Source organism: Trachypithecus francoisi, unplaced genomic scaffold (genome assembly GCF_009764315.1).
Source record: "Trachypithecus francoisi isolate TF-2019V2 unplaced genomic scaffold, Tfra_2.0 Lachesis_group8, whole genome shotgun sequence".
Taxonomy (NCBI): Eukaryota; Metazoa; Chordata; class Mammalia; order Primates; family Cercopithecidae; genus Trachypithecus; species Trachypithecus francoisi.
This window is the reverse complement of record NW_022681473.1, coordinates 117,173,801-117,197,124: the sequence shown is the minus strand read 5'-3', so window position 1 is coordinate 117,197,124 and position 23,324 is coordinate 117,173,801. Positions and strand designations below refer to the sequence as shown.

General features: G+C 36.9%; 1 protein-coding gene across 1 annotated transcript in view; it reads left to right on the top strand.

Moving 5' to 3' along the window:
• The window catches only part of ARHGAP32 (Rho GTPase activating protein 32), a 310,104-nt gene that overhangs the window by 57,945 nt on the left and 228,835 nt on the right, over positions 1–23,324 (top strand). The window lies entirely within an intron of this gene.

Below are 23,324 nucleotides of genomic sequence, written 5' to 3'. Positions count from 1 at the left end.
GTTTCTCTATAGACTTTTAGCCTTAAATTGGCAGTTAATGCAGCATTGGGGTTGAATGGTAGTGGTGATAGTGGTGATATAGATACTTATAATGTAAAAACAATATGAATTAGCTCTTTGATAATTGGGAGCGTTTGATAATTAAGTGAGTAGTAAAAAGTTTAATTAGGGGAAAATGTTTTTTCAAAAGTTCACTAATTAATATAACTTCCAGAAAATTATTTAAAATAATATAATTTGTATATATTTTTCACATATTTCAAATATTTATTTACATGTGACCCCTGCCCTAATTGTAAATAATTTGCATCTGTTTATACAAATCCCATTTGGTTCTCTGTAAATACACACTGTAAGTATGTGAAGTTAGTAAGTTAATGAAGACTAATGTTTTGCAGTAATGCCCAAGTTAAACCAAAAGAATAGTATAATTAAAAGCCTATATTTGACAAAAGCAAGTTAAATTAAGATAATTGTATTCTTTAAAATATAGAGTTTAGATTTTTGTAAATCCAAAAACTTGTCCAGGTGGTGCAGCATTCTGTAAAAAACATAGGGCTTAAATTTTGTCTTTTTTTTTTTTCTGGTTCTTTGTCCTAGGGTAAATGATATAATAACTCACAACCTTGTGTGAATTGGGCATAGCCAAATGTACCTTCATAGGTGGTTGTGACTGTTTAATAAAATTACATGTATTATTGACTGGGCGCGGTAGCTCGTGCCTGTAATCGCAGCACTTTGGGAGACCGAGGCGGGTGGATCACTTGAGGTCGGGAGTTTGAGACCAGCCTGACCAACATGGAGAAACCCCATTTCTACTAAAAATACAAAATTAGCCAGGCATGGTGGTGCATGCCTGTAATCCCAGCCACTCAGGAGGTTGAGGCAGGAGAATCACTTGAACCCAGGAGGTAGAGGTTGCAGTGAGCTGAGATTGCGCCATTGCACTCCAGCCTGGGCAACAAGAGTGAAACTCCATCTCAAAAACAAAAACAAAAACAAAACAAAAAACAAACATGTATTATTTAATGGAGTTTATTGCCAATTTTGTTATCTTTTTTTACATTTAATTTTACTTTTAAGTTCTGGGATACATGTGCAGGACATGCAGGTTTGTTTTGTAGGTTAAACGTATGCCATGGTGGTTTCCTGCACCTGTCAACCCATCACCTAGGTATTAAGTCGCGCAGCATTAGCTGTTTATCTTGATGCTCTCCCTTCCTCCACTACCCCAACAAGCCCCAGTGTGTGGTGTTCCTCTCTTTGTGTCCATGTGATCCCATTGTTCAGCTCCCACTTACAAGTGAGAACATGCGATGTTTGGTTTTCTGTTCCTGTGTTGGTTTGCTGAGGATAATGGCTTCCAGCTCCATCCATGTCTCTGCAAAGGACATGATCTCTTTCCTTTTTATGGCTGCATAGTATTCCAATTTTGTTATCTGTTAAATGGGTTAAAATAGTTAATTTTGTTCTCTTTTAAAAGGACTGACCTTTGGTTTTGTTGATTTTACTCTTATTTTTTTCTGTTCCCTATTTCATTTATTTCTGTTCTGATATTTTTACTATTTTTATCTGCTTGCTTTGAATTTAATTTTTTTTTTACCAGTTTTTAAAATTTAGGTTATTGATGTGAAATCTTTCTACTTTTTAAAATGCAGGCATTTACGGCTATACATTTCCTAAGTATGGCTTTCATTACATCTCATTAGTTTTGGTGGTTGTGTTTTTGTTTTCATTTGTCTCAAAGTATTTTCCTATTTCCCGTCTGAATTCTTTTTTGACTTATTATTTAGGAGTGGGTTTAATTTCTGCTTACTTGTATATCTCTCAGATCTCCTTGTTGTTAATTTCTAATTTAATTCCATTGTTTTTACAGAACGTAGCTTGATTTCAGTCTTTTTAAATTCATCAAGATTGGTTTTATGACCTACCATGTGTTCTATCCTGAAATGTTCCATGTGCACTTGAGAAGAATGTATATATTATTGTTGTTGGGTGAAATACCCTATAGGTGTCTGTTAGGTCAGGCTGATTTACAGTGTCCAGGTTTCTATTCCTTTTTGATCGTTTAATTATTTTATCCAATATTGAAAGTGGGATATTGAAGTCTGTTATTGTTGCATTGTGTATTTGTCCTCTTAAATCTGTCAGTTTTGTTTCCTGTATTTTGGGTGTCTGTTGTTGGATGTCTGCTACAAATTTACCTCTTTATCATTCTAAAATATCCCTTGCCTCTAGTAACATTTTTTTTCTTAAAGTCTTATTTGGTTAGATATCAGGATAGCCATTTTCAGCTCTCCTTTTGGTATTATTTTCATGAAATACCTTTTCCATCCTTTCACTTTCAACCTATTCGTGTCTTTATATTTAAAGTGTGTTTCTTGTAGAAAGCATATAGTTGGATCATGTTTAGTTTAGTGTAACTTTTTTTTTTTTAAACTCTGTCAATGGAATGTTTAATTGGAATATTTAGTCTTTGCCCATTTAATGTAATTACTGATACGATAGGATTTATTTCTGCCATTTTGCTGTTTGTTTTCTATATGTCTTATATAATTTTTTCCATTTTTCCTCCATTATGGCATTCTTTTTTGTTAAACATTTTCTAGTGCATAATTTTAATTTCCTTATCTTGTATTTTAGTGTATTTTTTGAGTTATTTTGTTAGTGATTGCCCTGGGGGTTATAACTAACAATTGAAAATTTAGTTTATAACAATCTATTTGGAATTAATACCCACTTAATTTCAATAGCATATAAACTTTCTTCCCATATAATGCCTTCCTTTCCCCTTCCTTTGTACTGTTACTTCATGCAAATTATTCTTTATATATTAATGTGCCCATTAACCAGATTTATGATTTGCTCTGTGCAACTATCTTTTAAATTAGGTAGCGGACGAAAAGAAAAATAGAATATAAACAAAAATGCATTTATGCTGTCATTCTTACTTACCTATGTAGTTAGCTTTACCCGTACTTTTTATTTCTTCATGTGCATTTGGGTTAATCTAGTGTTATTTTACTTCAGTCTGAAGGACTCCATTTATTATTTCTTGGGCAGATTTTCTAATTAGAAATTCCGTTAGTCTCTGTTTATCTGGAAATGTCTTAATTTCATATTTGGTGGATATAGTGTGTTGTGTGTCTCTTGTAGAAAGCATATACTTGGATCATGTTTTTTTCTTTTTTAACCGTTCTATCAATAGAATGTTTAATTGGAATATTTATCCATGTACATTTGACATAATGACTGATAAGATTGGATTTACTTCTGCCATTTTGCTGTTTGTTTTTTATTTGTCTTGTTAACAATTTCTTCTTTCCCTTTTTTGTGTTGGAAAATATTTTACAGAAAAGAATGTCATAATGGAGGGAAAAGAAGGGGAAAAATGACATTGTTTCACAAGTCTTGATTGACAGTCATTTTTCTTTCAGCACTTTGAATATGTAATTCTGCTGCCTTCTGGCCTCTATGATTTCTGATCAGAAACCAGCTGTTAATCTTATGCAGGATCCCTTGTATTTGATGTGTCACTTTTTTCTTGCTGCTTTGTCTTTGGACTGATTGTGGTATGTAGGTGTGGATCTTTTTGAGTTCATCGTACTTGGAGTTTGTTTTGGATATACAGATTTTAATGCTTTTCATCAAAGTTGTAGAAGTTTTGGCCATGATTTCTTTAAATAGTCCTTCTGTTCCTTTCTCTCCTCCCCTAGTACCATCCCTATATGTATGCACATATGCTTGATGGTGTCCTGCAGTTCTCTAGGCATTGTTCCTTTTTCTTCATTTTTTTTTTTCTTTCTGTTTTTGGACTAGATAATCTCAATTGACCGATCTTCACATTTGGGGAATTTTTTTTCTCTTTTCTCAGATTTGCTATTGAGCCCTTATAGTGAATTTTCCATTTCAGTAATTGTACTTTTCAATCCTGAATTTCTGTTCAGTTCTTGTATCTTTTTTTAATATTCTCTATTTGGTGAGGCATCATTCTCATACTTTCTTTACACAGTTTTCTTTAGTTCTTTGAACATATTTAAGATAATTGATTTAAAATCTTTGTCTAATACAACCAACATCTGGGTTTCCTGAAGGTCAGTTTCTATTGATTGTTTTTCCCTCTATGTATAGGCCATACTTTTTTGTTTCTTGGTGTGTCTTGTAATTTTGTTGTTGTTGTTGAAGACTGGATATTTTATATACTATAGTGGGGTGTTAACTTTGAAAATCATATTTGGCACCAAGTACTTTATTGTTGCTGTTTGTTGTTAATTTGTTGGGTGACTTTTCTGTAATGATTCTGTAAATTTTGTATTCTCTGTGCATGGCCACAGAAGTCTGTTCAAATGGCTTTGGTCAGCTAGTGATTGTACAGATGTCCTTAAACTCCTGGGACCAATCATTTTCCCAGTGTAGCCTTTTGCTGAGAGGCTCCTTGTGTGTGTTGGTGCACTCCTTTAACAGTCATCCAGACATTTGATAACTCTGCTTAACCATCACTTCCTTCTTGCACAGCGCCTCCGAGTCAGTCTTCTTAGGACTTTTTTGAGCATGTACACAGTTCTGAGCATACACACAGCCCTGTACGTGTGAATAGACTTTTAGATTTTCAGGAATATGTCTAAACTTTTCAAAGTCTCTGTGGGTATCTTACTCTTCAATTTTTTTCTTTTAAGCTTTTTCATTAGTGTCTTTATCTTTGTCCTACTGCTTTCTGCCATTTCAGGCAGCCACAACATTAAATAATTGCCTCAAAATACTTTTTTTCTTTGCAAAACAGTCTCTTACCCTGTCACTCAGGCTGGAGTGCAGTGGCATGATAACAGCTCACTGCAGCCTTAAACTCTTTCAAGGCATCCTCCTGCATCAGCCTCTCAAGTAGCTGGGCCTACAGGTATGCACCATCATACCTGGCTAATTTTTAATTTTTTATAGAGATGGAGTCTTGCTATGTTGTCCAGGCTGGTCTCAAACCCCTGACCTCAAATGATTCTCCTGGTTCAGCCTCCTAGAGTGTTGGGATAACAGACGTGAGCCACCCCACCTGGCCCTCTAAATATTTTTGACAAATGCTTGTGGGGAAGAGATATATATATATATATATATATATTTATATTTATATTTGCTCTAGCCAAGCTCTGAGTAAGGTCAAATAAAGACAGTTCAAGTAGGGTGTTTGAGGGTATCACCGGATAGGTTGATATAATGACAGTTCTCTGGGAATGAGACTTTGAAGGCACTTGAAATCCCTTGGTGGCTGCCAGGCTCCTGGCTTTCAGTGGGATTATGGGTTGTTGGTTTTCTTTTTTTTTTTTTTTTTTTTTGAGACAGAGTCTTGCTCTGCCACCGAGGCTGGAGTGCAGTGGCCGGATCTCAGCTCACTGCAAGCTCCGCCTCCTGGGTTTACGCCATTCTTCTGCCTCAGCCTCCCGAGTAGCTGGGACTACAGGCGCCCGCCTCGTCGCCCGGCTAGTTTTTTTGTATTTTTAAGTAGAGACAGGGTTTCACCGTATTAGCCAGGATGGTCTCGATCTCCTGACCTCGTGATCCGCCCGTCTCGGCCTCCCAAAGTGCTGGGATTACAGGCTTGAGCCACCGCGCCCGGCCGGGTTGTTGGTTTTCATGGTGACTGTGGAGCTGCAGATCAGAGGGAAGCGATAGGGTAAGTTGAAATACCACCAAATTTGCTGTTCTTACAGAGATTCATCTGAACATTTTCTTGAAAAAATGTTCCATGGATTGCTGCAAGCTTTTAATTAATTTCCAGAACTTTGAAAAAGTTGAGAGAATTTTCAGAGGTACTCACTCTACTGTTTTCACTGATATAATTCTTATGGCTGTTACTCAAATCTCAATAAATACAGGTTCCTTTCCTTCACTGTCATTGGTTTGAACTACCAAGATTTTAATACATGACCATTCTGTTTTAGATATTTTACAATCTGGATTTAGATTCTACAGCCTTCTGAAATTTGAATCTTTTGCCATATATTCCAGCCCAATTCTGAGAATTTTGCAGCCATGACAGAGTGTGGATGGTGTAGTGCATAGGACATTGGTACTGACACCTGTTGTCTTTACTGCTCTTCTGTCTGAATGCAAAACCTCAGTTAATGGACAACAGTGCTCTTAGATCAACTGTTTCTTGGCTTTTATTTCATTATTTCATCATCACCATGGAGCCTATCAGCTCTTCCCTTGTACTCAATAAGAAAGCCAACAAGTGAATTGAGTTGGTATGTTTTTATTTCTACCCTGAAATTTCTGGTACTGCCTCTTCATATTTGCTTCAAGTAGTCACAAAATGTGATTTTAAGTGTTTTATCTGGACAGATGTCTAGCGGATTCTTTCTTTGGCTGAAACTTTGTTTCTGGTGAGTATCATAGACATTATTCATCTTAATTGCTTAATATTCTTTGGGAAATCCTGGCATGTAGAAGTCTCTTTGGCTCTCTCTGACAGGAGTATTGAATTTAGTTTTTGTTTTGTTGTGGATCAGCTGTCTTTTACTTCTTTAGCTGTTTGTTAAAAGTGAATATTTGATATTTAAATTGGTATCTAAACCAGATCTTTATTTTAGATTTTTAAAAGGTCAGTGAAAACATCTGTATTCATAAAAGTAAGCAAACATCTTTTCCACATTTTGCCCCTAAATGATGCCAAGATTATATCTTGAAAATACATGAACTTTCTGTTTTCCCACTACCATTCCTGCCATTGCCCAGCCTTCTGCCACCCCTCCCTAGAGTCTGTTTCACTGCTTATTATATCCGTCCTGTGCTGCAGCACTCAGTCATGAATTGTCAGGACAAAAGGAAAATGTAAGAAACAAACAAAAGTCACTCTTCAATTCCGCTGATACCACAGCTAAGCTTTATGTAGTTGGCTGATGATAAATTTTGAATTGTTTAAACATTCCAAGCAAGCTAGAGGTACAGAGTAGCTAAAATTCAGTCTACTTACATTTGTTCAGTAAGGAAGCCACTAGCCATATGTGGTTATTGAGCCATTGGAATGTAGCTATTCTGAATTAAAATGTGTACTGGAAGTGGAAAATTCAAGCTGTGTTCAAAGACTGAGTATGAAAAAAGAATGTAAAATCTCATTAATTTTATAATATTGATTGCACGTTGAACTGATAATTATTTGGATGTATTGAGTTAGACAAAATATATTACAAAAATTAAGTTTACCTTTTAAATAAGTTTTATTAATGTAGCTACTAAGAAATTTAAAACAATATATACCACTTGCGTTCTTTCTATAGTATGAAACAGCACTGCACTAGACCCTTGCTAGTCAAGGGGATAACTGCAGTATCCTTTTTTTTCCCTCAGAATACAGCATCTCCCCACTTCAACCATACTGAGTCAGAATATGCATTTTAGTAAGATCCCCATGGGATTTGTTTTTCATTAAAGTTTGCAAACAAGAAGCATTGCAGTATTAGATTGCTACCGGATGAACAGATTTGCAGGTAATATTTTACCTAGAATCAGTTGCCAGAGAGGTTGCACTTAAAGAGTACTATAAAGTAGGTTGTGAATAAGAACAATGACAACATGTTTTCCCAGGTGTATTTCTGTTTAAACTCTTGGGAACGAGGGTAACTATCTTTCTTTTCTTCCTTTTGCTATATCAATTTATTCCCTGGATATAACCTTTCCGGACCATGCAGAAATTTATTTTCTTTGAATTATTTTTACACTTCATTAGGGTGTAATTCTACTTAAAATTTGAGGAAACTTCCTGTGTCTTGTAGCGTATCAGGGCATAGCTTTTGGCAATTAAAACATCAAGGTTGAGGCCGGGCGCGGTGGCTCAAGCCTGTAATCCCAGCACTTTGGGAGGCCGAGACGGGCGGATCACGAGGTCAGGAGATCGAGACCATCCTGGCGAACACTGTGAAACCCCGTCTCTACTAAAAAAATACAAAAAACTAGCCGGGCGAGGTGGCGGGCGTCTGTAGTCCCAGCTACTCGGGAGGCTGAGGCAGGAGAATGGCGTGAACCGGGAGGCGGAGCTTGCAGTGAGCTGAGATCCGGCCACTGCACTCCAGCCCCGGCGACAGAGCAAGACTCCGTCTCAAAAAAAAAAAAAAAAAAAAATCAAGGTTGAAGTTCTCCGGCTTTTCTGCTTAGTAGCGTTGTGTCCTTGGGAAAGTTGCTTAACCTGTCTGAACTTGCATACTGAGGAAAAAAGACTTAAGATACCAACTTTCATATATTTGCTGGTAAAACTTGACCAAGTAAATTATCACTTGGTCTCTTCGAGGTTTCTGCAACTCTTAGGCTGACTTGTCACATTTCTTCTTGATGAGGGAATATGCTTTAGAGTAGCAAAAGAGACCAGTACTACTAAAAATATTTTATCAATGCTGAAGGTAAATGAATGCTTCAGATGCTGCTGTTTCTTCCCCCCGTTGCTCAGTAAACTCCAATAGTAGCTATAGTTGTCACTATTTCAGAAGTAATTGGTCCCACAGTACCTATCTGCAGGATTCTTTGGGTCCTGCATATTCACAATGTCCCTGAATAAAGAGGGCCAGTGACTCAGTGAGGTCATGGAAGGAAAGAGAAGATTCGAGTGTCCACGAGTAACATACTGTGGCTACGTCCGGAAGGAGCAGAAAGAAAGAAGAAGGTTGGAACATAGGGTCCCATTGCCCACTATTTAAAATATTTTTTTTTAGAGGTAGGATCCTGTTCTGTCATCCAGACTAGTGTGCGGGGGTGTAATCATAGTTCACAGCAGCCTGGACCTCCTGCCTTTGCCTACCGTTGGCCTCAGCTATAGGTTGAGGCTGTCCTCCGGGAGGCCTGTTGGTCCTATGCTACTTGTACTCTTCCTCATTTCTTCAGTATTCACCACTGCAGGATGAGTGCAGAGAGCCCCGGAGTTTCTGGGGTGCAACTCAGGGCTGGGATTGGTTCCACTCATCTCTGCTGCCTTTGAATTTTTGCCATGAACGCGCGCGCACACACACACACACACACCACACACACACACACACACAGAGTAATGACAATGACAAAGCTTGTTTTGATTATAATGGGGTTTTAGGAGGGAGCAGAATTAAAATGCATATTTTCAGCCCACCCCTTTCCTTTAGAAGTCTAGTTCATGGTCTGATTTCTTTTAAATTTGTTCTTATTCATTAATAAATAGAAGTTTGTGATGTTTAATTGACATTAAAAATTCTGTTCAATTAAAATGGATATGGCGATTGTCTTATGATTGTCTTTGCTAGGAGCTTTGCCTCCTTAAAATAAGACTTCATGGCTTCGCATAGATGATTTTATTTTTGTGAGCAGTATCATTTTTCAGTTTTCTTTATATCATACCGGGATAATTATGTCTGAAAATATCAGTGTCCTCAGCTTTCAGACATTATTTCTTTCATTTTTTTTCTGTAGGCTTTTTTTTTTCTAGTTAGAATATATAGCATCTTCTGAGCTGTATTTGAAACATGGCTTCACATTAGAATCACCAAGGGAGCTTTTAATAAGTAATGATGCCCTCTCTTTATCCCTAGAGAATCTGATTTAGTTGGTGAGATTCAGGTTTTGGTATGTTTTAAAGGCTCCTCAGGGAATTCTAATGTGTAGTTAGGCTTCAGAACTGTTGTGCCATTGAGTTGAGTTTAACCTGTAAAATAGTTGTAAAAATGAATAAAATATAACTTGGAGCAAATATGTTACCATTACAGAGTCTCCACAAAAACAGTTATTAGGCCTTAATGTAAAAAATGTAAAAAAATCACCTTAATGTAAAAAAATCACCTACAGGTTCTTAAACAGTGCAGCTTTCTGAGTCTTAAGTAATTTACTAGTTCTAGAGTGGAGCCTAGAAACTGTCATTTTTAATTGCTTTGCAGGTCATTGTGATGCAGATGGTTCACAATCCACTGCATCAGACTGGGCCGGATTCTATTCAGAGGATATGTGTTTATTGAGGAATCTGTATCTTCTCATGTTGAGAAAACTTGACCATGGCAAGTAAAAATGTATGTATTTCCTGTACTTGGGGAATGTATACTTTACTTAGTTTTTGTACAGTTTTTGAGTGACCTTTTGTTTTCTGTTGTACTGATGCATTAAAGCTAAAAAAAATACATATTTTTCCTTTCCCCCTTGCTTCCAAAGTTTATTCATGTATTTTCATTGTTAGTATCAGTCACACTTATAAAAATTCTTAGTTCTGTGCCATATACAGACCCTTCCTTTTGCCTTAAAATTTAACTGCAGTGATTTATCTTTTTTCCTCCCACATTCTCTGTGCTCCTGGGCACTCCAAATGGTGAATAAATATACCGAAGGGATATAGGCTACATTATCTCAGTTAATGATATTCTGGTTTAAAAAAAGTTGATCCATTCTGGACAGTGTTTCAGATACAGGGAAAACATATTCATTGTTAAGTGATCTGTTCTGTCTGATCTAGTTTTCCAAAGTAATTTATGCGAGTGCTATAGTTTCAGAAACCTCATTTGCCCAAAATAGAATTTTCTTTTCATTTTTTGTCCATGAGCTTTAGGGTAGAGAGATGTGTTTGAAAACTGTATTGTCAGGTTTTATTTTTTATGTCAAAATGGTTATGGGTTCTTCTGCTTGAAGCCTGGCGGACTAATGATGTGGGATTGAGAATGAACATTGTGTGTATGTGTGTGTATAGTATTTTAATAACCTCCGGATGTTAAGTTATTTTTGTTTATGAGTAGGAGCATGTCTCTACTTTTTTCACTCTGGGAGACAATTATTGTGTGGCAGAAAAAGTGGTCTTGACTTGTGAAAGCTTCAGGCAAGAAGTCTAAGTGCTTATCTTTATGCATAATATGCTAATGTTATTAAATTACAAAAAGTGAGAAAAGTTTGAAAAATTACTGGAGAAATATTTCTGGGCCAGAAAAGTAGAGACTATGACCAGCTGGTCTGAGAGATTGCCAGACAGTGTGATTTTTGCTGGTTTGCAAGACTTTCAGTTCTCTACTCTTGTGTGCTGCTTATGTGAAGCATCGATTGCATGACAGATCTCAGAAACAGCCGAAACATAGGTTTAAACTTTCTTGTTTATCATTTGTGAGGATAGGAATACTAGAAAAGTTACCAAAAAGGTGTCTCAGCTTGAACTCAGTAAAACAGAAGGAAAAGATATGCTTTCTAAATTCATAACCATTTTTGTCATTGGTAATTACAACTGTCTCAACAGCATGGATAAAGAATGAGAAAATAATTTTTGTATATATAGTCCTAGGTACTTGTAACTGAAATTTGTATTTATTTCCTGATAGGAAAAAACTACACCTTTCAAAATAAAACTATTCTATTTGAAATAATTCCCCAAATGGGAGAAGAATTCTAAAAAGTCAGTGATCAGGTTCTCAAGAGCAGAATCTGAGGTTGAAATCTAATTGAATGCAGCACCTCATCCCAATGTGGCCCGAAGGCTGGTCGATGTAGGGTATAAAGGGCTGTCTCTCTTGCCTTTTCTCAATGCTGAAGGGCCATGCTAACTTCAGTGCTCCATGAAGGGTTGGCCATGGCGGTCATTGGGTCTGCATGAAGTTCATCTGTTCAGCTTCTTCCTCTGCTCAATTCCTGTTTCTTCTCCTCCTTACAACAGATGTTCTTCTCACCCGCACTCCCTAATTAACATTCTGCTTGCCAAATGTGTCAGAGTCTGCTTCCTGGAGAATATAACCTACAGTATCTACCTTGTGTTACAAGATTTTACTTTTTCATTGGCTAGGAATTGTAATCCTGAATAGTTTTGTTGTTGTTGTTGTTGTTTTTAAATTCAGCACTAGGTGAAAGTTTCTCCAGTGCGTCAGATGCTTTCATTTGGAAAATATTTTACTCAGGCTCCTTTTCCCCCATTCTGTCTTCGTTTGGTATGTATTATTCCTTCCCTTTTCTGTCTCATCTCTCCTGCCTCCTTTTATAGTTCTGACATTGCCATTTATATTAACATAAATTTATATCTGAGAAGATCAGGGAAGGGTTCTTAAAGGAGATGACACTTGAGCTAATTTAGGATAAGTAGGATTTTGTATAGAGGGCTTTGTGTGTGTGTGTGTGTGAGATTAGCTGCAGTGGGAGATGGAATGCATTAAAGGTGTAGAGAACCATCTCTCTAAAGAACTTGAAACAACTTGATAAAGGTGGAGAGTTATAAACAGTTCCTATGATTGATTGACAGAAGAAACAGTGTGAAGTATAGAAGGACTGGGGCATGTTTATCATTTGAGGAAGTTTGCATTTCATTAGCAGTGGGCTACTATCGATAAGTTTGTCTTATGTTGTCAGGATCAGCTTTATAATAAATACGTGTTATTTAATGTATTTAATATTTCACAGTATGTTTAAAGTCATGAAATGATATTTAAAAGATTTTAAACTTTCATAAAGCTAATGACTTAAGTGTCAACAGATTTTAGAAGTAGATGTCACAGTTGGTTTTGATGTTTTACCTGAGAGTCTGCACAGTAACAAGAGCAGCTTACAAGCAGTTTACTATGTAGTTGGTGCTATGTCAAGTCCATTGTGTACATTGTCACGCTTAATTCTCTCAGTGTCTTTCTCAGTTAGTTCCTATTAGTCCAATTTTGCAGATAGGAAAATTGAGGCCTACGTTAAGTAGCCTGCTCAGGGTCCCACAGTAATCGCCATGTTTGGGATTTGAACTTAGGTTTGAACTCACTACCGAGCTAGTGCTTTTAACCGTTTTTCAAAGCTGACTTCAGTGATGTGTATATGCCTATTTCTTTGACTGGTGTATTTATTTCAAAAATTAGAATAATCCTTGAGGAGTATTTCAATACTTGTTTTCTTAGTCATTTCTTAATTAAAAATCTTCAGAAATCAGAAATGGAGAATAGACAGTACTGAACTTTCTACTTTGAGTCTGTTTTTCTAGGGAAGGTATAAAGACATCTCAGGCAGTTATGTGATTCATGATATATAAATTACAGAATATATGTATTCGTGGTTATAAAAGTTAGCTCTAGAAAGTGCTCATAGAAGAGAGAGATCTTTTATACTGCACTTTTAAAAAATACTGCCTGAGATTTAACCTTTTCCTACCATTTAGGCAGTGTTAGATTTTGGCAAGGCATACCCCTTGGCATGACGTGGCCCCAGGGTGACCTATCTTCTACTACTGTTGTGTATCAGTTTCTTCATTAACCTTATGTATGGTTTGTGTTACTCTGGTGGCAGCTTTGTTTTCAGAGCATAGACAACAGGTTTCTGGATTACTTATAACAATAGCTAACAAGAAAGGGGGAAATACAGGCTTTGATATCAGACAGGGTTGAATTTAGAGAGAAAAGATTTAAAGAGGCAAAGAAGGAGGTTTACAATAATAAAGAGTGCACACTGGTTATTTACGCTCCGAATAACATAGGATTAACAAACATAAAGTCAAAACTATAGAAAATAGGAAAAATAAAATGTTGGACAAAGCAGTAGCCAAAAATTAAGTGAAGATTTAGAAAAACCTGATTAATATGAGATAAATTTAGTTAAAATATATTTAATTTTATGCTCAATAAACAGAGCACACCTTATTTTCAGGTTCTCTTGGAAAATTACAAAAACTGATTATATATTGGCCCATTAAAAATAAAACTTCAGTAAATTTCCCAAAATAGAAATAGTTGAGGTGGAATAAAAGTAGACATTAATAATTTTAGAAAAACACTTATAAAAATAAATCAAATTACTATCACAGGGCAATTAAAACTCTTTAAATAAATTTTTGAGTTGAAGAAGTTTAAAAATTGCAGAAAATGATGATAAAATATATTAGAACCTATGAGGACTCAGCTAAAACCTGAAAGAGTGTCTTTTTTTTTTTCTTTTTTTTTGAGACAGTCTCGCTCTGTTGCCCAGGATGGAGTGCAGTGGTGCAATCTTGGCTCACTGCAGCCTTTGCCTCCTGGGATCAAGCAGTTTTCCTGCCTCACTCCCGAGTTGCTGGGATTACAGGTGCCCACCACCATGCTGAGCTAAGTTTTGTATTTTTAGTAAGGTCGGGATTTCACCAGGCTGGTCTTGAACTCCTAACCTCAAGTAATACACCTGCCTGGGCCTCCCAAAGTGCTGCATTACAGGAGTGAGCCACCGCCCCCAGCCTTAAATATAAATATTAATAAAGAATTAGAATATATAAATTAACCCGTGTAACTCAAGGAGAGAGAGAAAGAATGCCAAAAGATATTATTCAAAGAGAACAGAGGAGGATTTGAATAACGACTGGTGGTCTGAATTGTCAAATAGGTCCCCATCCGAATCCCTGGAACCTGTATGTTACTTTGCATGGTGTGTTTGCTGCTGCAGCAACACATTACCACAGACTTGGTGGCTGTAAGAGTAGAAACTTACTCTCCTGGTTTTGGAGACCAGAAGTCTGAAATAAGGTGTGGGCAGGGTTGTCCTCGCTCCAGAGGCTCTAGGTGAGAATTCATTCTTTGCCTTTTGTTACTTCTGGTAGCTGCCGACGTTCCCGTTATTCCAATTTCTGCCTCTGTTTTCACATTGCTCTTTTCTCCTCTGTGTCCAGACCCCCTCTGCCTCTCTCCAACAAGCATTTAGAGACCACCTGCGTAATCCAGGATTATCTTCTCATCTCAGAATTCTTCATTTATTCAAGTCTGCAAAGACTCTTTTCAAATAAGGTAGCATTTATAACTTCTAGAGATTAGGAAAGGAGGTATTTTTGGGACACATCAGTTTGTTCTACATGGCAACGGGGACTTTGCAGATGTTATTAAGCTAATGATTTTGAGATAGGGAGATTATCCTGGATTATCTGGGTGAGCCCAAGGTAATCCCAGGGATTCTCAGAGAGACAGGAGAGTCAGGCTGAGTAGTAGATGTAATTATAGAAGCAAGAGGTTGGAGTGATGTGAGGAAGGGGTTATGAGCCTAGGAATGTAAGTGGCCTTTAGAAACTGAAAAAGGCAAGGAAACAGATTCTCCCCCTCCAGAAGGAACCAGCCCTGCTGAAACCTTGATGTTAGCACACTGAGACTGATTTTGGACTTCTGACCTTCAGAATTGTAAGGTAATACATTTCTGTTGTTTTAAGCCATTGAATTTGGAGTGACTTGTTACAACAGCAATTGGAAACTAATACCATGATCAAAGCAGAAATTAATACATATAGAATGCCCTGAGTGCTGGGATGTGTTCAAGCACATACATGAACTCATTTAGTTCTCACAGTTACTTATAAGGAAAGGAACTGTTATGGCTAAACTGAGGCACCAAAACCCTAATCCTAACTAAATCATAAGGAAACCTTAACCCTAGGTTTAGGAAAGGGTAAAATTAAAAAGAGATGAGGGCTGGGGTCATGGTCACCCTGTGGTTGGAAGAAGAGCAGCATGTGAGTTACTGTGAAAGTGGTGGAAGGAGGCTGCTCAGAAAGAGGAAAGTTGTTAACACCAGAGTAGAGGATGTGGCTCATTGTCCTGTGAGGTATGTGCATTTTGTGTGTTCCTAAGCAACTGGGGTCAGCTGCATGCAGTTTTCTTCGTTCACTTGGTTTAGGGATGGACAAACTGTCCTGCTTGTTTTGGTCAATAAAGTTTTATTGAAAAACAGCCATGCCAATTCATTTGCTATTGTCTGTGGCTGCTCTCCTTCTACAGAGATGGAGTTGAGTAGCTGTGACAGAGACCATGTGGTCCACAAAGCCTAGACTATTTATTTTCTGGCCCTTTACAGAAAAAGTTTGCTGACCATACCTAGTGCTCTTGTCAGATGAAGTCAGGCATAAACAAATGCTGGATTCATGCTGTGTTCACATTGTTCCCTCATATATCAATCAGTTTGAAACAAACTTGCATCTTCAAAGCACATGTTGTGGCAAAATTGTCTCTACATGGAACCTAAGACTGTAGTCCACCTCTGGAGAGCAGAGTGAAGGCAACAAAGGAGAGACACCTTCCTGGAAGCCCTTTGAACCCCCTCAGTCTCTCTGTGCTTAAAGTGAGACCAACCCTTAGATAGTTTCAGTTATATGAGTCAATAAATTTATTTTCATTCCAGCCAGTTCTAGTTATGTTTTCTATCACTTAAAATATCAATTAAAGGCCGGGCGCGGTGGCTCAAGCCTGTAATCCCAGCACTTTGGGAGGCCGAGACGGGTGGATCACGAGGTCAGGAGATCGAGACCATCCTGGCTAACACGGTGAAACTCCGTCTGTACTAAGAAATACAAAAAAAAAAAAAATAAAACTAGCCGGGCGAGGTGGCGGGCGCCTGTAGTCCCAGCTACTTAGGAGGCTGAGGCAGGAGAATGGCGTAAACCTGGGAGGCGGAGCTTACAGTGAGCTGAGATCCGGCCACTGCACTCCAGCCTGGGCGACAGAGTGAGACTCTGTTTCAAAAAAAAAAAGCAATTAAAAATGTTTTTATTTTAGAATAATTTTAGATTTATGGGAAAGTTGCAGATATAGAACGGAGACTTCTCATTGACCTCATATCCAATTTCCCCCATTGTTAACATCTTACATTAGTGTGGTATGTTCATCACACATAATGAACCAATATGGATATATTATTGTTAATTGAAGTCTGTACTTCATTTGAATTTCTTTAGTTTCATCCTACTTTTCTCTTCTATTCCAGGATTTCATCTGGGATGCCATTACCTTGAATCATCATTTCTCCATAGGCTTCTTTTTGTTGTGACAGTTTCTCAGACTTTCCTTGGTTTTGATGAACTTTACAATTTCGACTAGTACTGGTCAGTTATTGTGTAGAATGTCCCCCAGTCTTGGTTTGTTTGATTTTTTTTTCTCATGGTTAGACTGGAGTTATGGGTTTTCGGGAGGGGTCTGCAATTCTCTTTTTAAAAATTACTACTTGAGGTATAAGAAAACAAAACAAATATTCTTACTTGCAGGATTTTAAATAATTTTTATTAAAAATTATTTAAAGCACTGACTTTTTGCCCTACATAACTATTTATTCTCCTTCCCTGTCTCTTCCTGACCTCATTTAATGCCTCAATTTATTATCCCTTTAGCGTCTTCATAAGATTTGTCATTTTGGCACAGAGCACTGTATCTATTTGAAATGTTTTAAAATGGCTTATGTAGCATTATGAAAATGTTGCACTATTAAAAATGTTATGTACATCAAAATTCAAGATAAGGGAAGCTGACATTTTCAGGAGTTTTGTCTGTTTATATTACATTAAATGATACTAACATCATTTAATATCATATAATATTAATAATATAGCATTCATTTACTGTAATTGAGATTGGCCACACTATTTTTAACATGTCCTGCAGTACCTTATAAGGGTACTGTGATGACATCTTGGACTCATGTATCAGTGACTTTTCTCCATTACTGTTGTACGCCTGCTGCCAGTTGCAGGTAATCTCATTATATTATTACTGGCTGGCAGTTGCCTTTGGCAAGTAGTTCTGACAAATGGAAGATTAAAATGGAACTACTATAGGTGGTAAGCTACGTTCTTTGTGTCAGTTCAAATACCTCCTAAGTAGTTTTCTGGTTTAACTCAGGACGCAGTGATTTTGTCCATTTTCAGTGAAAGGTACATTGCAGCCTATTAGTGACTTGGGGACATCTCTTGATTACCCTGCATCTTAGTGTATATCATTTAAATTTAAATTTATCATTTATGTATTTATCATTAAATGTATATCATTTAAATTTCAGATAGCGGAACTAGGAAGTGAATACAAATATATGAGGCTAGATAAATGGAAATGCATAGGTCTTATACTATATTTTATTTGAAATATAATATGAAAGATACATTTTTGTGGTCTTGTGGTTTTGTGGAGAATAATAAAATATATATATTCTTGGGACAACAAGTTGAAAGCCAGATATACATATAATTCGAGACCCAAATTAATCATGTTTTTGTACCCCAAATAAGGCTTGTTTCTTTATATGTAAACTGAGCTTTTTTTTTTTTTGCACCTAAATTAAAATTTTGTTGTCTTGTAAGAATTATTGATCACAATTTTTTAAAAAACTTATTTTGGATACATAATAGTTGTACATATTTATGGGGTACATGTGATATTTTGATACAGGCATACAATGTTTAATGATCAAATTGAATCACAAATATTGAAGTACACAAACAAGTTATGCTGTAAAGTTTTGCAGACCATTTCATTTATATATTGTAACTTGCTCTAATTGCCATCTAAAACATTACAATTGTACTAGACTGTGTACTGTTGGAGCAATAGCATTCTACCAACTGTGGTAGATTCATATAAGTATTTAAATAGAAAATATTACTGGGAAAAATGTAAATTATGTTGAGGTAAATTAAGCAGTATAGTTAGTATAATGATACTGGTACAGCTTAAATGAGAATAATTTGCTCCAGCAGACTGAAGAATTCCAAAATAAAAAAGTCAAAAGATGATTGTGACTTGCAATCTTTCAGACTGACAGAGCTGAAATAAAACTTTCTGTATGTGCATATATCACAAGCACCGATATTTTAGTTTGTTTCCCACAATAAGAGCCTTATTTTCATATTAAGCAACTAGTTGGAAAATACAGTTGAAAGTTATAGTTGTATTTCCACTCATTCAAGCCTCTTTTTAATCATATATGGCTAATGAACAGACCTTTCATATTTGAATTGATCATTCTGAGATACATGATTAAAAATGGGCATTTATACAATTTCAGTACTTTTATTTTCTTTTTTCATGTTTTGAGACGGGGTCTTGCCCTGTCACCCAGGCTGGAGTATAGTGTTGTGATCATAGCTCACTGTAGCCTTGACCTTCCAGGCTCAAGCAATCCTTCCACCTCAGTCCCCCATGTAGCTGGGACTGCAGACATGCACCAGGCATGCCTGCCTAATTTTTATATTTTTTGTGGAGACAGAGTCTCACTATGTTGCCTAGGCTGGTCTTGAACTCCTGGACTCAAATGATCTTCCAACCTCAGCCTCCCAAAGTGCTGGGATTACAGGTGTGAGCCACCACACCTGGCCAATTTATTACTTTACATTTAGGAATGATATTTCTTTCACTTGAATTATTTGTCATTGCAGAAAGTAAAAGCATATTTTTGGGGCTTAATTTTTATGCTTTTTTCTTTCTTATGTAAATGCCTGATCATTAAACACAATCAACTGTGGAAGTTTTCAAATGCAGATTCTAGAATCAGTCTCTAGAAATCCAGGAGGTCTGTGTGAGGGTGGGGGAACCTCTATTTTTTTTAAGTTACACAAGTGAGTGTTTGATGCCTGGTCAAGTTTAGGAGCCAGTCACAGCATGTTTATGCATTTCTCTTCTAACCTAAGGAACTCCTGACTTGCAGCTTGCGTAGAAGGCTCTGAAAAGAGCAGGGAATGAATAGCCGTTCTATTGTGTTAGATGCCCAGCATTTTTGATGGAAGCAATTTTATTCTACAGAAAGATTTGAAAGATCTGACTGACTATAAAGGAATATATAGTAAATATTGATATTGGTTCAAAAACATTTTTATACATTTGTTTTTACTATAATTGAGATATGTTTCTGAGAAATCTGTGGTTTTAACCAGTCATATACTAAAAATTAAAGGTCTGGGGAAAATGGAGTTGCACAAATCACTCAAAATCTATACAGCATTATATCCAGATCACTAATAAAAGCAATAGCAATCTAGTAAAAATAATAGAACAGTTAGTTCAAAAGACATGTCAGAGTCCTAATAAGTAAATAAATATTACAGTAAATATAGGATTTTATCTTTAAAGGTGGTGGTTGCTGATGGAAAGGGATGCATTGAAGGTTTGAGGCTGATAGACTACTGAGATTAGGACAAAGAACACAAAAATGAGGAAGTACTAGGCAAAAAGCCCTACCAGGACATAGTGACCACAATGAAGTAGCAACAAAGTGACATGAATGAGCGTCATGAACAGGGCAGCAGCAGTCCCCTGCAGTTCACTGCATTGGCTCATATCAGTGAACTTTGTGTTAGGCTGGACATACATGGCCAAAAAGTGTGGGAAAAATAGTTGTATATAATTTGACTTGTATTGACACCATTCCCCTATTTACTAAGCTCATATGAACGAATTCACTTTATGCAGAGAAATTATAGCAGAAAAGATCATACCTGGTTAGTGATCATTTCGGGGAATAGTTTAGTGGTTTAAGTGCGTAATCTCTGGAGTCAGGCACAAAGCACCACCACTATGTCCTTGTGCAGATCACTTAACGTCTCATTGCCTGTTTCTCTTGTATTTTTGGAAGTATTTGAGAGTGGTATTTTGAAAGTATTGTGGGAAAGCAGAAAGGAGAATGCTTTGGACTGGGTAATAATTTGAAAATGTCTCAGAGGAGGAGACATTTAAAATGTTTGTTCAAAGGTGAACTAAAAGGCAAATACCACTTGTAAATCGTGTGCCCCTGGGCATGCTTCAGTTTTCTCAGATGTAACATAGGGACAGTGTTGTTTCTTTTATCACATCACTAGGTTCTTGTGGTTATTAGAATTAAAATTAAATACCGTGTAAAAGTTTGCCATACATTTGTAAGGTAGGAGAAACATACATGAATTTCTACAGTTTAGTTTCCTGGCTGACTTCAGAATAGACTTTTCAAGATTTCTTCTCACTTTGAAAATATTCAAATGTGTGACATCCCGGTAAGTGCTGATAGTTGTTTGAAGTGTTTGTCTTCTGACATGAATGCTTCTCTGGCTCCTCATTCTTTTCAGCAGTCGTAGCCATTGACCTAATTCTTCTTTATTGTCATAGACATCTGCATCAGCTGTTAGGCCAATGTCCCTAACTTCAGAGATGGTAGCCTGGCAAAACTGTGAGTAACAGCATAAGAATCACCCCCAGATTGACTCACAACCAGGGTTCATGCGCTCGAGCGTCCTATCACCTTGGTGTTACTTCAAGAGTATTTTGAGGAAGAATATATTGGGACCCTTACTGATATCCCCCAACATTCTGGTTACGATTTATGTCTATTTCATCTGTGAATTTTTAGAGTTACATTTAAGTGGTATCCTTCGTTTTCTAAGTTTATTATATTTGATAAAACGTATTCATACACTGAATTGATTTTATGATCTTCAGTTTTATACTTTTAAAAGAGAAGAAAAATCTTTTTTACTTTTCTTTGCCATCATTTATTACATTTTTCAGAACTTTTTACCATATTTTGCAAAATTTATAAACTAGAAATAGAACCAGTGTTTCAGTCTTGAGAAACATGATGGTTTTGCCCAGTGGCTGTTTTCTGTTTGCGTCTTCCAAGCCATTTCTCACGTAAGAATTCAGCTCCTGTCAAGGCATGTGCAGGGAAGGTACCCTTCCAGGTGCCTAGACAAATCCTTAGCGCTCTCTATTTGTATTTAGAATCCTACTTCATTTTTTTCTTCTTTGTCCGTCTTCCTCTCATATTGCCCTTAGCTGACCAGAGACTCCATGCCGTCCAGCCCCTTTCCTTTCTAGCCTCTCTTTAACTTCTTTTGTGCTTCTGATTTCAACTAAATTAAGTTCTAATTAAAATAATTTTCACCTTAAGGTTTGAATGCTTAACCAGCTTGACACACTCAAAGATAATTTGCTTTTAAAATTGTTTATCAAAATAAATCTCTAAATAGGTTATGAGTCCGTTGTGACTAATGAGATTGTGTGTATCCTCGAACTGTTTTGGGGCAGAGAAAAAATGTTAAGAATCTCTCTTCTAAAGCCATTCTTTTGAAGAAACAGTCTTAGAGTTTTTTCCTTGGAAAACAATGCTGTTTAAATTACCATACTTTCTCGTGGCATACTCATTTCTTGGAATGTGTCACATCTATTTTTATTATTAAGCTCTTTAATGTTAGATTATATAGTTAATTGAAGGACTATAGTGAATTCAATTCTGAATACTTTGTTCTTTGTGAAAGTTTAGAACTCTAAAGTTTCTGTTTTAGATGGAAAATTTCCACTCTTTGGTCTCTTGTTATTTTCTTTTTCTTTGCAGTGTGTCCAATTGCTTTGAAAATAGTAAACTGCGATACTAGTTTAAGGTGGTATTTTTATTATGCTGGTATGTATTTTGTATTTTATGTTCCACTGCATTCCAGCCTGGGCAACAAGAGCAAGACTCAGTCTTAAAAAAAAAAAAAAAAAAAGAAAATGACAGAATGGATGGTGATCGCTGGCCAGTTGTTTGAAGGTGGCCAAACAAGCAGTGCGTGATGAATTGGCTTTTCCATTTGTTTACTTAAGAACTCCTCCTCAATTTGTGGATATATTTGATCCTTTCAGAATCTGTTACTGTCTTAACTGTTCTTTGATCTGAGGGTTCTGGTGCACTGGCCAAATAGTATGTTTTCTTGTTGGGTAGTCAGTGGGAGGAGATCTAGTTCTCCTTGACAAAACTATGTTACTTGTAACTAACATGCTGGATGCCCAGGCTCACCAAGGTTTATTAATGTCTGTTTCTCTGCATTAATATCATGTCATGAATCTGTGTTTTCTCAGATGTGCAGCCTGTTACAGTTAAATCTTTTTTTGATCTCTAGAGTTGGAGAATGAAGTTTAATAGACTAGAATGGTCTGTTCCTGCATTTTATGAAACTGATGAATTCATTCTAAGATAAGTTGCTTCCTCTTTCCTGACCAAATAGGAGTGCTTATAATGTTTCTGTCCTCTACTTTAAGGATATTTCAAAGTTCACATAGCTTTTATATTATTCTTTTAAAACGGTAGGAATGAATCAGAGTGGCAAACATACTAGCTGGAATCTTAGTAATAGTCACAGATTGTTCAGTTGTGTGCAGGTAATGCCCTTCTTAGTGGATTGTAAGGGAGGATATAGAAATGTCGTAGATGGTGGGAGAGGACAAAGGAGCCCATTTTGGTTACAAGAGAAACATTTGAAACCTCTAAATGTGCCCTGCCTTGGATAGCTGCCCCGTTTATACATTCTTAAGATGTTGCAAGAACAGATTATTTCTGGCTCATTGGTTGTTTTCTCTTTGTACTTTCTATTATTTTATCATTTTTTTTGTTCTTTTGATTAATATTTATTTTAGAAGGCTTATAGAAATGGCAGAAAGGCCGGGCGCGGTGGCTCAAGCCTGTAATCCCAGCACTTTGGGAGGCCGAGACGGGCGGATCACGAGGTCAGGAGATCGAGACCATCCTGGCTAACATGGTGAAACCCCGTCTCTACTAAAAAATACAAAAAACTAGCCGGGCGACATGGCGGGCGCCTGTAGTCCCAGCTGCTTGGGAGGCTGAGGCAGGAGAATGGCGTAAACCCAGGAGGCGGAGCTTGCAGTGAGCTGGGACCCGGCCAC